The following is a 13,528-nucleotide window of genomic DNA, read 5'->3' as shown; positions in this document are numbered from 1 at the left end:
TTGAGGGCAAACTCTAATTTAGGAAGCTTACTGTGTACAATTTGTTAATGGTTGACTGGTTTAACACAACACTGTCTGGACTCCTTGCTTCAAATATCTGTTGGATACTGAAATCTGGTATTATATTCTAGACTTAACAACAGCATTTATGAATGCATGCAGAGTACAGCTGTCTGTTTGTATTCATTGGCACCTCCATAATTTTTTACTTTTTAAATCTTATTTTGTGAAAACACACATAGTACTTATGACTGGAAAAGTGAGCGGTAAGAAATTATGGAGAAAACACAAGAGATACATTAGGGTTGCAATGTAGGTTTGGTTGGTAAGGAAAACAAAGCAATAAGTGGAAAGAGTGACAAAAATCACATAACAATTGATACTGTATTTAAATTACGTTGGTATTAATTCAACACAAAAATACTTGGCTATTTGCAGTGCAAATAAAGGTCAGGTTTCAGCTGATTTGGGATGAATCTGGTCTGTCACTGTAATTCATTATCAAATATAACTTTAGCAATGTTTATTCCATAATCTGATTAAATTTGAGACTTACTGCACATACTTACATTTGAGATGACCCACCTCTAAGTGACCCCACCCAATTTCCTAGTCAAACGTCTGAAAAATATTCATAACCTATGTATAAGAGGTCCCATCAATGCTCAGAGAGCAGAAATTTTGATTTTAATGTACCCTTGCTTGTTCCACATGGTACAATGACTGTGTACAGAAATGGAGAAGCAGACTGGGGCCCGGTGAAAGGAGAATAAAAAAGAAAAGAACAGGTCTGGAGGAGATTGGCATCAGGCCATATACACACACTATTTATATATGTACTGGAGAAGATTGGCATCAGGCCATATACACACACTATTTATATATGTACTGGAGGAGATTGGCATCAGGCCAGATACACACACACACACACACACATATTATATATACACATATACATATATATTCACACACACATATATATACTCTCTAAAGTGAGCTACAGTGTAATCCACTACAATTGCCCCTTTGCAAGACTCCACTCTCAAACTTCAATCATCATTGATCTAAATTTTTAGTATTTCATGCAAATATATCCTTCATTTGCACACAGTTTGGAACATAAGGATCAGAAGTAGGTATTATTAACACAAACATGCTGAATTACTGTTACCCAGTGTGATTCGATGGATCGGGCAAGTTGGAAGCATGACAGTCATCAATAACCTCTGATCTTGGCAAATGCAGAATTGCTGTGACAGCCATGTCATGTTATTGGGAAAGGAGAATAAAGTGATGGCCAGGCTAACCAATGCAGTCATCTGTTATAGCAGCACATTAGCTGATATTACAATGCTAACTGAGAATGAGATAGAAGTTTTTAACCATAGTAACATTGCCAACCAGGACAGGGTCATTCTTATGTTGCATGCTTTATTTGCTGGTCGACGTAGAAGACAAAAAAATTTACAACTGGCTTCTTTCGGACACAGAGCAAACTGCAACAGGTGGGTGCGCCAATTTGGTATTTACCATCCTTGGCGGGACTGTTTTTTTTAAACTTACAACTTTCCAATTATGAAGTACTGGGCTTGAGACAATTTGAAAACAAACTTAGTGCAGGGGTCAAGAAAACTTGTCAAAATGAACTTTAAACACATACAATAAAATATAAATACAGAGAAAGCCTCTGATAAAAATACAGTAATGCAACAAAAACCAAAACATACAAAGCCTGCGACAATTTAAGAAATTCCCCATACGTGGAGCATCCCTCAATCCCATTTGAAATGGGCATATAAGAGAAATATTGCAAATGGGCTACAAAAGCTGCAGAATTGGAAAGTTAAATATTTTGTATCAAACCTGGAGCCATATGAGGGCAAAGACACCAGATGGACACAAACCCTTAGTGCACAAATTTAAGGCAGCAGAATGGCAGCCTAGAATAAAACTGGCATCGTATCAGCTCTCCCAGTTCTACCATCCTCCATGTTCATCCCATACCTGTTTTTATAAGTCGCTGCAGAATCCACCTGACAAATCAACAGGCAGAACGAAACCATGAGTATGTCAATGACCAAAGTTTGTTCTGGAAACCATCCCGTTTCAACAATTAGGGCAGCAACCAGATGTTGAAACTGTTTGGGGAATATAACCATTTTCCCAGTGGGAAAAGGAGGTCTTTCCTGTGATGTAGTGAATTTAACAGGATGGTGTTCAACTTCTCAATGTTGACAACTGTAGCTTGAGGTTAATACAGAGTTATCTAAATATCTTCACCCCTTCCATCCCAATCCATCGAGGACATTGGGATGATAGGAAATGTACGCGGAAATGTGTGTTTCCAAGCAAATGACAAGCAACCCTTAACTTAATAGCTCTTCAGGAGCAGTAGTAACCAAAGAATGGGTCATTCACTGTTGCAGTTGGAGGCAGTCAAATGTTGTGCCTAGAATGTTGCCCTGCAATTCAGCAATTACATTCAGCAGCTGGATTCCTGTGGATTCCACTGGTCCTTAATCCACTGATTTAAGAGATGTGTTCCAAAGGCTGAAAGCAATGTGTCTCTCAAACGGGTCAGCCAAGGGAGAAGGGATTGAGTATACTACAGAACCTGACCTGTTAGGACAAAGGCAATTTGAGAGACCACTATTGTACCAGGTTCTATTTGAGCAACCTTATAAAATGCCCCTCACTAGAGACTACTAATACGGCTGTCACTACCAGACAGAACAAAACAGAACACACCTATTGAAACCACGAAATCCCCTTGAAGTAGGGCGCCAAGTCGGAAAGGGAGGAATGCAAATCTGGGACAGAAAAATCTTTCCAGTGCTGTTTGTAAAAGGAGTCAACAAATGTCATGCCCTGCAAACACTCAAGCTAAATCTTCTCACAGTTGAGGAGAAATCCTAGAATGTTGAAAATGCCTGCTGAATGGGCACTCAAGTGTAGTGATCTTACAGGGCAACTGTCCGGGTACAGGTAGATATGTAAATGGCATATCCTGAGACATGTCAAAACAACAGACAGGCATTTTCCTGCTTGCCAGGAAAAGATTGAAGAGGAGATTCTTGCACTAGCGACTAAATCCCTGAGATAAAATCTTATATTTTTGATGACATGGCTAAATGACCATGGAAAAATGGATACTTCTTGGATGTTTGGCAGCTGATAAGATTCTAGGGCACACAGCCTTAACTTATCAGTGTTTCCAAGGACGAGGAAAAGGTTGGTGCTTTCTAATTGAATTTTATAGATTATAACTTCCAGTGTGCTTCATCGCTTCTCAAATGCACTTGAAACTTTAGCTGTCAAAAAACTATTAATTTCCTTACTTTTATTATTCTTATTTGAAAGAAAACTTCTTTATTTTATTCCATTATTTCAAGAGGCCACCCAATTACAACACAAGCTTTGATTATGGTGATTCAGGGCAGAGACATTGAAGGAATGCAATCTGTTTCTTGGCTTTTGCTAATGTTGTGCACAGTCTGGATATGACACTATTTCTCTACTTAAGCGCCTCTCTAGATCAACATATTTAAATTTGGGAACAAAACAGAACATCAACTGTACATCCCACTTCCAAGTACTTGCTGGACGGCTATCCATGAATTCTTGATCACTTTATGATCCTGCACATTAGTGTTCTGACGTAACATGCAGCCCAGTCTCCATTCATTAAATGCAGGGAGTGGTGAGGTGCAGAATGATAGAGGGAGATTGAGATTATGGGAGGGGGACTGAGATTTAGACTGCTCGGCTAGTGGGAGACCAGATGATTGGTACTGGCAGGAAATTGGGTACTGGGATAAGAGAAGAGAGGGAAAGAGGAGAATTGGGGGAGAAATGGAGACTATGGAAAATAGGGGTCAATTAAGGAGGAGACTAGGCAAATGGTGATTGGGTATGTGAGGCTGGGCTGAGGAGAGGGGGAAACTGGGGTCTTGAAGTTCAGAATGATTGGGAATGGGGTGGGGTGGGCATTGGGTCCAGTATTTTCTATAGAGTCAGGGCCAGTAGCAACACAACATGGTGACCGGGCAGTGACATCAAGAGAGAAGTAGCCAGTAAAAGGGATGAGTGAAGCTTGGGCACCTTACTATCAGTCCACTACTATTAATAGTATTAGAAAAATTGTTTTCACTGGTGAGCATATGGGAACAAGAGTACAAAGACTGAGGATTTTTAGAGTGTTGTGGAAGATACTCTCATCAATTTTACATCACAACGTCCAATACATGGAGTAATGAGGTGGAGGAGGACTAGGTTCGAGCCAGAAGGGGAAGTAAAACAAACTTTCCTTACAATTTATTCAGCACCCTCCAGAGTACCTTTTAAGATCCACTATTTAATTAATAACTGGAAAAATTAGTCAGAGTTTGCACTACACATGCTCCACCTGGTTTATCATGAATTTTGCAGATGGGTCCTGAAACAGGCACAGTACTCTTCTTTGCTCACTTAAATTTATCCAATGCTGATTTCACACAGCTTCAAAATATTTGGGGATCAAAATGGCAGTGATCAAACTGCTGGCACAGATTAGATGCAGGTCCAGGATATTGTGCCTAGCTTGTTTTATTCCCAAGAAAAACAGGCAAAACGCATACCAATTTCTATCCGATGTGTTCAAATAACTTTTTGTTGAATATGGTCCACACCAAGCCCAGAATGTTGAACAGGCCCACAATTAAATCAAGTTTTACATGCCTTCATTCTTTAGGTACCTTTACACTTAGAACACGAAAAAGTGACAATTTAGCAACAGCAATTTGATCTGGGCTCAAAACTGTGATTCTTATAAAACATTGGCATTTGGAAAGTTTATTAATTCCAAGATAACAAGACTGAAATATATTAACAAGCCTAAACAATAATGAAGTTAACTATTCAATTGCAGCACCTGAAAGTGTTTCAATTTGTTAAGCTTATTAACATTATTGCAGATTTTGTGACAAATAAAAAGAATTAACATCTAATTCAATTAAAACCGAGCTGCCTTTTTTTCCTTGCAATCTTGTACACATCAAGGTAAAAGTTTACTTTCTTTACACATTAAAACTCCATCATCCATCATTATTTTAACACAATCAGTAACTACTAGATGGAGTAAGAAACTGATGATAAAATATCAATAACTAAATCTTGCTATTTTTAAAAAAATTCTTTCATGGGATGTGAGCAAGGCCAACATTTGTTCCCTAGCCCTAATTGCTCTCGAGAAGGTGGTGGTGAGCCACCTTCTAGACCCGCGGCAGTTCATCTTGTGTAAGTGCTATAAGAATGGGAGTTTCAGGATTTTGACCAAGCGACAGTGAAGGAACAGCGATATAGCCCTAAGTCAGAATGCTGTTGACTTACATTGAAACCTGCAGGTCATGGTGTTCCCATATGCCTCTGCCTTGTCCTTTTGAGGTGGTAGAGGTCACGGGTTTGGAAGGTGCTGTCGAACAAGCCTTGGCAAGTTGCTGCAGTGCCTCTGGTAGATGGTACACACTGCTGCCACTGTGCAGTGATGGAGGAAATGAAAATTTAAGGTGGTGGATGGGGTGCCACTCAAGCAGGCTGCTTTGTCCTAGATGATGTCAAGCTTCTTAAGTATTGGAGCTGCCCTCATTCAGCAGAATAGGGTGGAGAGTTTTCCATCACACTTCTGACTTGAGCCTTGTAGGTAGTGGACCCCAGGTTTTGGTGGGAGTCAGGAGGTGCATTATTCATCGCAGAATCCCCAGCCTCTGACCTACTCTTGTAGCCACAGTGGTTAGTCCAGTTAAATTTCTGGTCAATGGTAATCCCCAGGATGTTGATGGTGAAGTATTTAGCGATGGTAATGCTGTCAAATGTCAAGGAGAGATTGTTAGATTCTCGCTTGTTTAAGATGGTCATTGCCGAACACTTAGCTGGCAAGGAGCAATCGTGCCACACATCAGCCCAAGCCTGAAAGTGTGTTGCAGCCTCATCAGGTTGGCACCTAATTTTTTAGGTATGTATGGTCCTGTTCCTGGCATGCTCTCTTGCACTCTTCATTGAATCCTGGCATTATGGTAGTGACAAAGTGAGGGATATGGCAGGCCACTTGGTAACAGGTTGATGTTGAAACTGACAAATTGGAAAGGCTTTGAATAGGCACCACTGATCATGGCCGTTGAAACACTGCTGCTCAAAACATTTCTACCCTCGGTGAATGCTTTCACTGCTTGACAGGTGATTGCCATCTGCTTGGAAGGCACTGCAGCTGTATAGCACATCACTCATGTTTAGCTGCACTTCCCTGTTACCAGCCTTCATGACAGCATGGGAGCAGCTTATGCAGCTCTCCTTTCCACCTCTGCTGAGGTTCAAACGCAGCAGCTGGATTTCCATCACAAGGCAAATGGAATGGATACTGAGATCCATCTGGAGGGAGGTATGACCGCCCCACAACAGGGTCTACAGGCAAAGGATCAGCTCTCTCGTCATGCCTGAGCACCAGTGCATCAGGATGTTCAGGCTATCATGACAAGTCGCTGCTGACATCTGCAGACTCTTGCAACAAGACCTCCTTCCCAGCAGACCAGGTGGGCCCACATTGCCATGGCCAAATTGCCCATCACTGGAGGGCCATCGCCCGCCCCAATCGACCACCAACTCCCCAGCAGGACTCTGCCTCTCGCCAAATTGTGCGTTTTCTTCTCCTGCAAGAAGGCAGAGAGGTGCGTGTGTGTAATAGCCTAATGTGGAGAGGAGGTAAGGACATCATTTGTGACGGGTGACTATAAGGGATGGGTCTATGAGGACAATAGGCTGAGAGTGAGTGAGTGTTGGATATGCTTATGGGGATCTGAGGTGCTTGCAAGGAAAGGAATAAGTGAAGCTCCAAGTTGCGTTGACCTGAGGCATGTTATGCAGGAAAATGCTGGGCAAGTCAGACTGCAGGTCCTAGAAACCTTAAATAATTATGGTGTTTGCCTGTTATGCCCTCGAGAGCCTTCCTAGATTCTCTTGGTGCATTGTCTCCAGGTTAGAGGAATCACACTCATTCTGATGGCTTCCTCGGCCACTTCCAAGCATGCATGCATGGTCGGAGAGATTGTCCTCTTCCTCCTGTCCTCTGGAGAGCTCAAATCCCACAGCAGGACTTCCAGGCAAGAGTGAGACACCTGGGGGCAGCCTTTCCATGTCAACTCTTCATTCCTGTGTTGCTGCTGGTGAGCTTTCCTTAAACATTCCATGGTCCCTTTAATTGTAAATCCTTCCTTTAACAGGATGGGTACGTCATTCTGCCATCCCTCTCTGGTTGGCTGGGGAGCCCAGTGGCAGGCTTATCATTGAATTGCTCTGGTAAAGAGCAACTGCAAAGAGCACATATAAAAGGGTTGGGTTCCAAACCTAAAAATTGTCCCACCATTGCCTGAGGAAAAGTTGGAAAGATTCCACCCCCTATCCTGAAACTATCGGACAGGCATGCACAGCCCATGAATAAGGGATGTTCCGACTCCTCAGCAGATTTAACTTGTATTGCATATTACAAAGATATATTATTCTATGAAAATATAGATGTTATGCCATGTAATGCACAATATATCAGGGCCATCGATTTATGGCAACTAATTGGAAGTCTGGTTTTATTACATTGGATTCTGTGTTTTATCTGTTTGTGTTCACTTTCTCTGCTTGTTCATTTTTCTGTGAGAACTGAACATCAGTGGCCTTGATTATTCTTATATTCGTACGAGTGGCATCTATTTTATATATATGTGTAATATATATTCACAATTCCTTTACTAATGTAATTAATCTTTATCCTTTACTTTGTTTTATAGCTGAGAATACTTAAAAAGATGATATGCAAGAAATACAGGTTGCAGATGGGTTACACAGCACTACTGAAGCTGGGGTCATGGGGTTTAGCAATGCTGAGGAGGTGGCTTTGGTTGCATTGGAGAGAATTAGGCAGTACTAGGGTAGGGGTGGTGGTGTTCCTTGGGATGGATATCATGTGGATTGGCAACACCATGAACAAGATACTTAGGGTTTGATGGCATTTGCCTCACTGTAGGCTCCTAGGGTCTGATAGCAAGATGGTCCTTAGAATGGCATTACTGGTTTGGTGGTTTCTAACACATCTCCACAAATGTTGAATTATTGTTTTCTAATTACTTACTGGCAAAATAGGCCAATGAGAAATAACCATATGATAAAAGCTGTAAAAATCATTCAGGTGTTTCAAAGTGTAGCAAAAAGGGGTGATACTTGGTATTGCACAAAACTTGTTGATAGGAATTAATCTGTGAAATATGTAGGATGCACTCATTATATGCAATACATTTAATATATTAATAATCAAATTTGTGTGGTATGAAAGAAAAAGATAGAATTCCATTTGTATAACACTTTTCATTTACTCTGGCTATTCCAAAGTGCTTTTATCACTTAAGTAAACTTAAAGAGTAGTCACTGTTGTAATGTAGGAAACATAGCATCAGTTTGCACAAGGTCTCACAAACAAATACATGATAATGAACAGAGAATCTGCATTAGTGAAAAGCAAAATACTGCAGATGCTGGAAACCTGAAAGAAAAACAGAAAATGCTGGAAAAACTCAGATCTGACAGCATCTGTGGACAGAAAAGCAGAGTTAACATTTCGAGTCTGTATGAGCCTTCTTCAGAGCTACAGAGAAGTAGAAATGTGATGAAATTTATACTGCTTAATGTGGGTGGAGCAGGTGATGCAGGATAGAAGGCCAGTGATAGGCGGGGAAAGAGGGGTTGACAGATATCATGAACAAAAGGAGAAAGGGAGTGTTAATGATAGCGGTAAGGACTAAAAAGGTGCTAATAGTGGCATAAAGATAAGAAAGCAGAATGCGATAATAGCACAACAGGGGTACGCACTCTGAAAAGAACAACGTAAACAAGTAACAGGCAGCCCTTGTGGGAGTGGGGTGGAGAAAAAGGATCGAAAATGGGATAAAAATGGGGGGGGATAAAACAATGAATAAATGCATAAAAATAAAAATGAATAAAAATTAAAATAAATGGAAAAAATTGGCTTTGAAAGAAGGGATAAAAAAGGGGTGTAGATAGAGGAGAGAGTTCATGGTCTGAAGTTGTTGAACTCACAAAGATAAAAGCAAAATACTGCGAATGCTGGAAAAACTCAGCAGGTCTGACCCCTGTGCTTACTCCTGTTCTATTATTATCACATTCTGCTTTCTTACCTTTATGCCACTATCAGCACCTTTTTAGCCCTTACCACTACCATTAACACTCCCTTTGTCCTTTTGCTTATGACATCTTTATCAATCTCTCCTTTGCTCCCACCTACCACTGGCCTTCTATACTGCTTCACCTGCTCCCACCACCTTAAGCGGTATAAATTTTATCACATCTGTATTAGTGATGTTGGTTGGGGGATAAATATTGGCCAAAACAGCAGAAAGAATCCCCTGGTCTAGTTCAAAATGGTGCCATGGAATCAGTTTAACGTAAAATCTAAAAAAAAATTCTAACATTACAGCACTCCCTCATTACTCCACCACAGCATCTGCCTACGTTATGTGCTCAAGCCGCTAGAGTAAGGCTTGAACCTTTGACTTCTGACTCAGTGAACCAAAGCTGATATAGAGACTCCAGACCAAGTGTAGTAATCAAATGGAACAGAATCAGAATGGGGGCAAGGGCAAGCAGATTTTGAATATAATGCACAGAAACGGATAGATGGGGAGTGCTTTGAATATAATGTATTTCATCAATACTTGCCTTCCTGCATAGGACAATGAGAGAGAAATTAAACCATGAAAACTCATTTTCCAGTATAAAATCATCGCGAGACATCCAAGCTTCACATCACAATCTGCCATGTACGAACTACACCAGAACTGCATGTGATTGGCAATACAAGAAGTTGCATTTATATAAAGCAAGTTAATCCCCATGCTTGTGTCGAAGACAGAGAATGCAAGGACTGTGTCTGACGGTAGGAGTAAGTTGATGCTGGGGGGGAAGAGAGACACAGATCAGTCAAGCAAGGTGTTCCTCGATCAGCTCCCATAAAGCTCTGAAGCTGGCAGGAATGGTGAACCTTGCTCTTCCTCAGAATCCTACTATAAATTAGATTATTGAAATTCTTGCAGAATGCAATGCCTCTCAGATTAACCTGTTCTACCATCTCTGATTATTTATCTTGATACCTTTTCCTGTTCACTGGAAAGAGCACATCTCTCCTCCTAATCACCTCCTCCACGATGACTGCCAGAGCAGGTTCTGGAAATTAGGAAACCCGTTTAACTTCTCTTGAGCCACCATCTTTGGCTGAGAGATACGATTCAAAACAGCCAAAGTGCCCCCACTTCAAGCCAGACAATTAATTTATCTTTCCATTTACAGATCACACAATTTTCCATTTGTAGACTCAACCCAACCTATTAACACTCTGAACCACAAAATCTATCCTAAAATAAAGCTCTCTGAAATTTTTCCCTACCTATAAAAATAATAAAAAATATTATTCCAACCTATGAATTCAAAGACATCTAGCCATTTTCAATAAATGATATTTCAGTGAAGTCTCAGCATCACATACATTTTTATTTCATAGATTGTTTATATCTAATTTCATCAATCTAAAAATGGGATTAAAGATGATGTTTATCAGCATTTTTTAAAGAGAAAAATGTGTAAAAATAAAAAGCCTAGTTTTCAATGTTGTTTTCTACATGAGCCATATTTATTAGCATGTATGAAATAATTTAAGTAAAATTGCCAATATTTTGATTTCAGTAGAATGATTAAAGCCTTTTCCACCTAAATGTCCCCTAATGTTAATGTTGGTACCTGAAGTAAAAAATGTTTATTTTATTGAGAATTCGCTCATTGTCCAGTTTTATTCGGCAATATCATTCCACCAACAACTATCAGGGGAAGCATATCTGAAGCTTTCCTAATCAACACAATACAATTAAACTATGGCAATTAACTACTCAACTGTAGGACAGAGGCATGAACTGGCAATTATATTGAGGAAAAGTTTCTTTAATAAGACATAATAAGTGTCAGCCATGACACAGTTGGTAGTACTCACATGAGAAACAAAAGGTTATAGCTTCAAGTTCCAGTACATAAGCACAAAAATCAAGGCTGACATTTCAGTGCAGTACTGAGGAAACGCTGCACTGTCAGAGGTGCTGTCATTCAGATAAAACATTAAAACCAAGGCCCCAACTGCCCTCAGGGGAGCGTAAAAGATCCCACACTCTTTGAAGAGCAGGGTGGCCTGGTCAATATTTATCCCCAAATCACTATCACATACAGATTACCTGGTCATTGTCACAATGTTGTTTGTGCAAATTTGCTGCACGCAAACTGACTGCCACGTTCCCTCCATTACAACAGTGACTACACTTCACTGGCTGTAAAGTTACCTTGGGATGTCCTGTGGTCATGAAAGACACGATATAAATGAAAGTTTTTTTTCCCTTTATCATCACTATGATCTCACCAAATAAAATCAGCATCAGACTTTCTCCAGTATTTTTAAAAATCAATGCATTTGTAATTAATTTTACTACGACTAATATTAAAAGTGCTCTTTTCCTATGCTTTCCTTGCAGAAAAGTTACTAACAATTTGATGATAACACCCAATACATATACATTTTAATTTTTTTTTAAAAATTGATGCTTTGTCTTTTAGTCTTATTTTTGGTTTTGGAAGAGATTTAAATCTAGTTTTATTCCAGTCTTTCATTCCCATATTTTGATAATATTTTTATGTTATTCTTGAAAATAATTATAGTCAAAAAAGGTTTTTGCTTAACATGGTTTCATTCTAGTCTTTTCAGAAGTTATGCTTCACTTTTCACACAACTCATAAGGCCAATGAAAATTGTATTCACTCATTCTAATTTCCAAGAGGTGCAGACTACGAACCTGCTGTTTTAGCCCCAAGCGATTTTTCTAAGTTTCTGACTCAAAAATTGACTCGTGTTGGCCTTTGAAAGAAACTTTTTGATTCAATTTTAATATTGTTAGTAAAAAATAATATATAGTCCAACAACTATTTTCCTTCTGATTTTAGCCATCTAAAATAACACGGCTACTGATCAGAAACTGGGTGAAATTTTGAAAACATGAACTCGGTCAGGAAAATTTGCTCTATTTAGTTATTGTGTCTGTTCCAACAAAATCTCGCCTACCAACCAACATAAATGGCACATCTATGAAGTTGTCACAGTATTATGAGAAATATATTTATTATAAAGTCCCCGTTTAAAGCAATGCGTGTGAAAGCTATACAACTCCCGAGCACGGAGTTTAAATAAATTAAAGAAAACTGAAGTATTGGGGAAAATGCGTCTTTCTGACTATTATTTTCGGTTACTTGACCCTTTAAAAGATCGAGGAAGAAAGCGGCACATCCCGAGTGGAGGCGCCACTGGGTCTTTGGGATGACATCAGTCTGGATGGAGCAAACGTTTCACTGGTTTCCAAACATGGACAGCACAAGTGTAGTAAAACCCGGCGTGGCGTGGATTGCACCTGCCAGCAGCAAAATTAACCCTGTTGTCACATTACGAGTTATGCCAGCATTTGACAGGAAGTCGGGTCCGAAGTCCTGTCCCGATCAGCCTGATACATTTAGCAGCAAGGGCCCGCTCTCCCCGGCTGATTCCCCAGACCTGGCTCTCAGCTGTTCACGGCAGGAGGGAAAGGAAAAGAAAAACCAACGATCACCTGCTTGCCGTCTACACCACTTTGCACTCAGTTTACACTGTTAACAACCGTGCATGCCTGCGGCTGCCTGTCCCCCTGCAGTGCCAAGGAACTCAGAAGTTACTGCACTCCCATTGATATAAACCGACCTCGTGCCGACCTCTCACCTCCGCTCGGCGGTTGCTCTCGGAATGCTGCGGGCAGGTTCTAGAAGCCGCTCGCGACCGCCTCGAGGTGTTTACCGACACTCCGTCAACAACCGCCAGGTTTGGGGCTGACAGACGGAAGTGACGCACTGTGGCAAGCCAGGAGGAGGAGCTAGAGGCACTCGGGCCAATGAAGAGTCACTTGGAGTGTGAGTGTGTACACGGGGTAAGGTCGTGTCACTGAAACAGAAAAACATACATATTGAGCAAACTTCTACTGAAACGCGTTTCTACACATTACTTTGCTAACCCTCCCACAGCTGCCTGATTCGCCACCTTTTTAAAAATCTGTCTTAAATCAACTGCAGGAATGAGTTTATTACATTGTATAACAAGAGAGGATGACTGGTGCGTAGATATGTATCATCCGAAGCCACCTCCTCGAGGAAAAGGGCGAGAAGGGTTAATTGTTCTAAATAAGTGCTGTTAACTTGTGCTAAGAACTTAATTGCTAACAATTAATTCATTCGGGTTTAAATCATTGACCCGATCCTTCACTGTGTGTTAGCTGTTGGATGAGTTTGTTTAGACCTTGTTCCATTTCTACTATGGAAACGAGTCTTATGAGAATATCATGAGGCATTATCTTTAAAAGATGAAAAACAAAATTGGGCTACGAAA

At 40.4% G+C, this 13,528-nt stretch overlaps 1 protein-coding gene across 4 annotated transcripts in view; it reads right to left on the bottom strand.

The window, feature by feature from the left end:
- LOC144696698 (peroxisome proliferator-activated receptor alpha-like) overlaps window positions 1–13,528 on the bottom strand; it is a 585,390-nt gene that overhangs the window by 100,691 nt on the left and 471,171 nt on the right. For 2 of the 4 annotated variants that reach the window (XR_013580228.1, XM_078568318.1), the window contains exon 1: window positions 12,869–13,085. The exons of 1 other annotated variant lie outside the window; for it this stretch is intronic. The gene's annotated coding sequence lies outside the window, so the exon portion shown is untranslated. Of the gene's footprint in view, window positions 1–12,868; window positions 13,320–13,528 lie in introns of those variants that run through there. One more of the 4 variants, XM_078568316.1, reaches the window with a different exon arrangement.

Source organism: Cetorhinus maximus, chromosome 22, assembly GCF_964194155.1.
Source record: "Cetorhinus maximus chromosome 22, sCetMax3.hap1.1, whole genome shotgun sequence".
Taxonomy (NCBI): domain Eukaryota; kingdom Metazoa; phylum Chordata; class Chondrichthyes; order Lamniformes; family Cetorhinidae; genus Cetorhinus; species Cetorhinus maximus.
The sequence above is the reverse complement of the archived record's forward strand: the minus strand, read 5'-3'. Positions and strand labels throughout refer to the sequence as shown.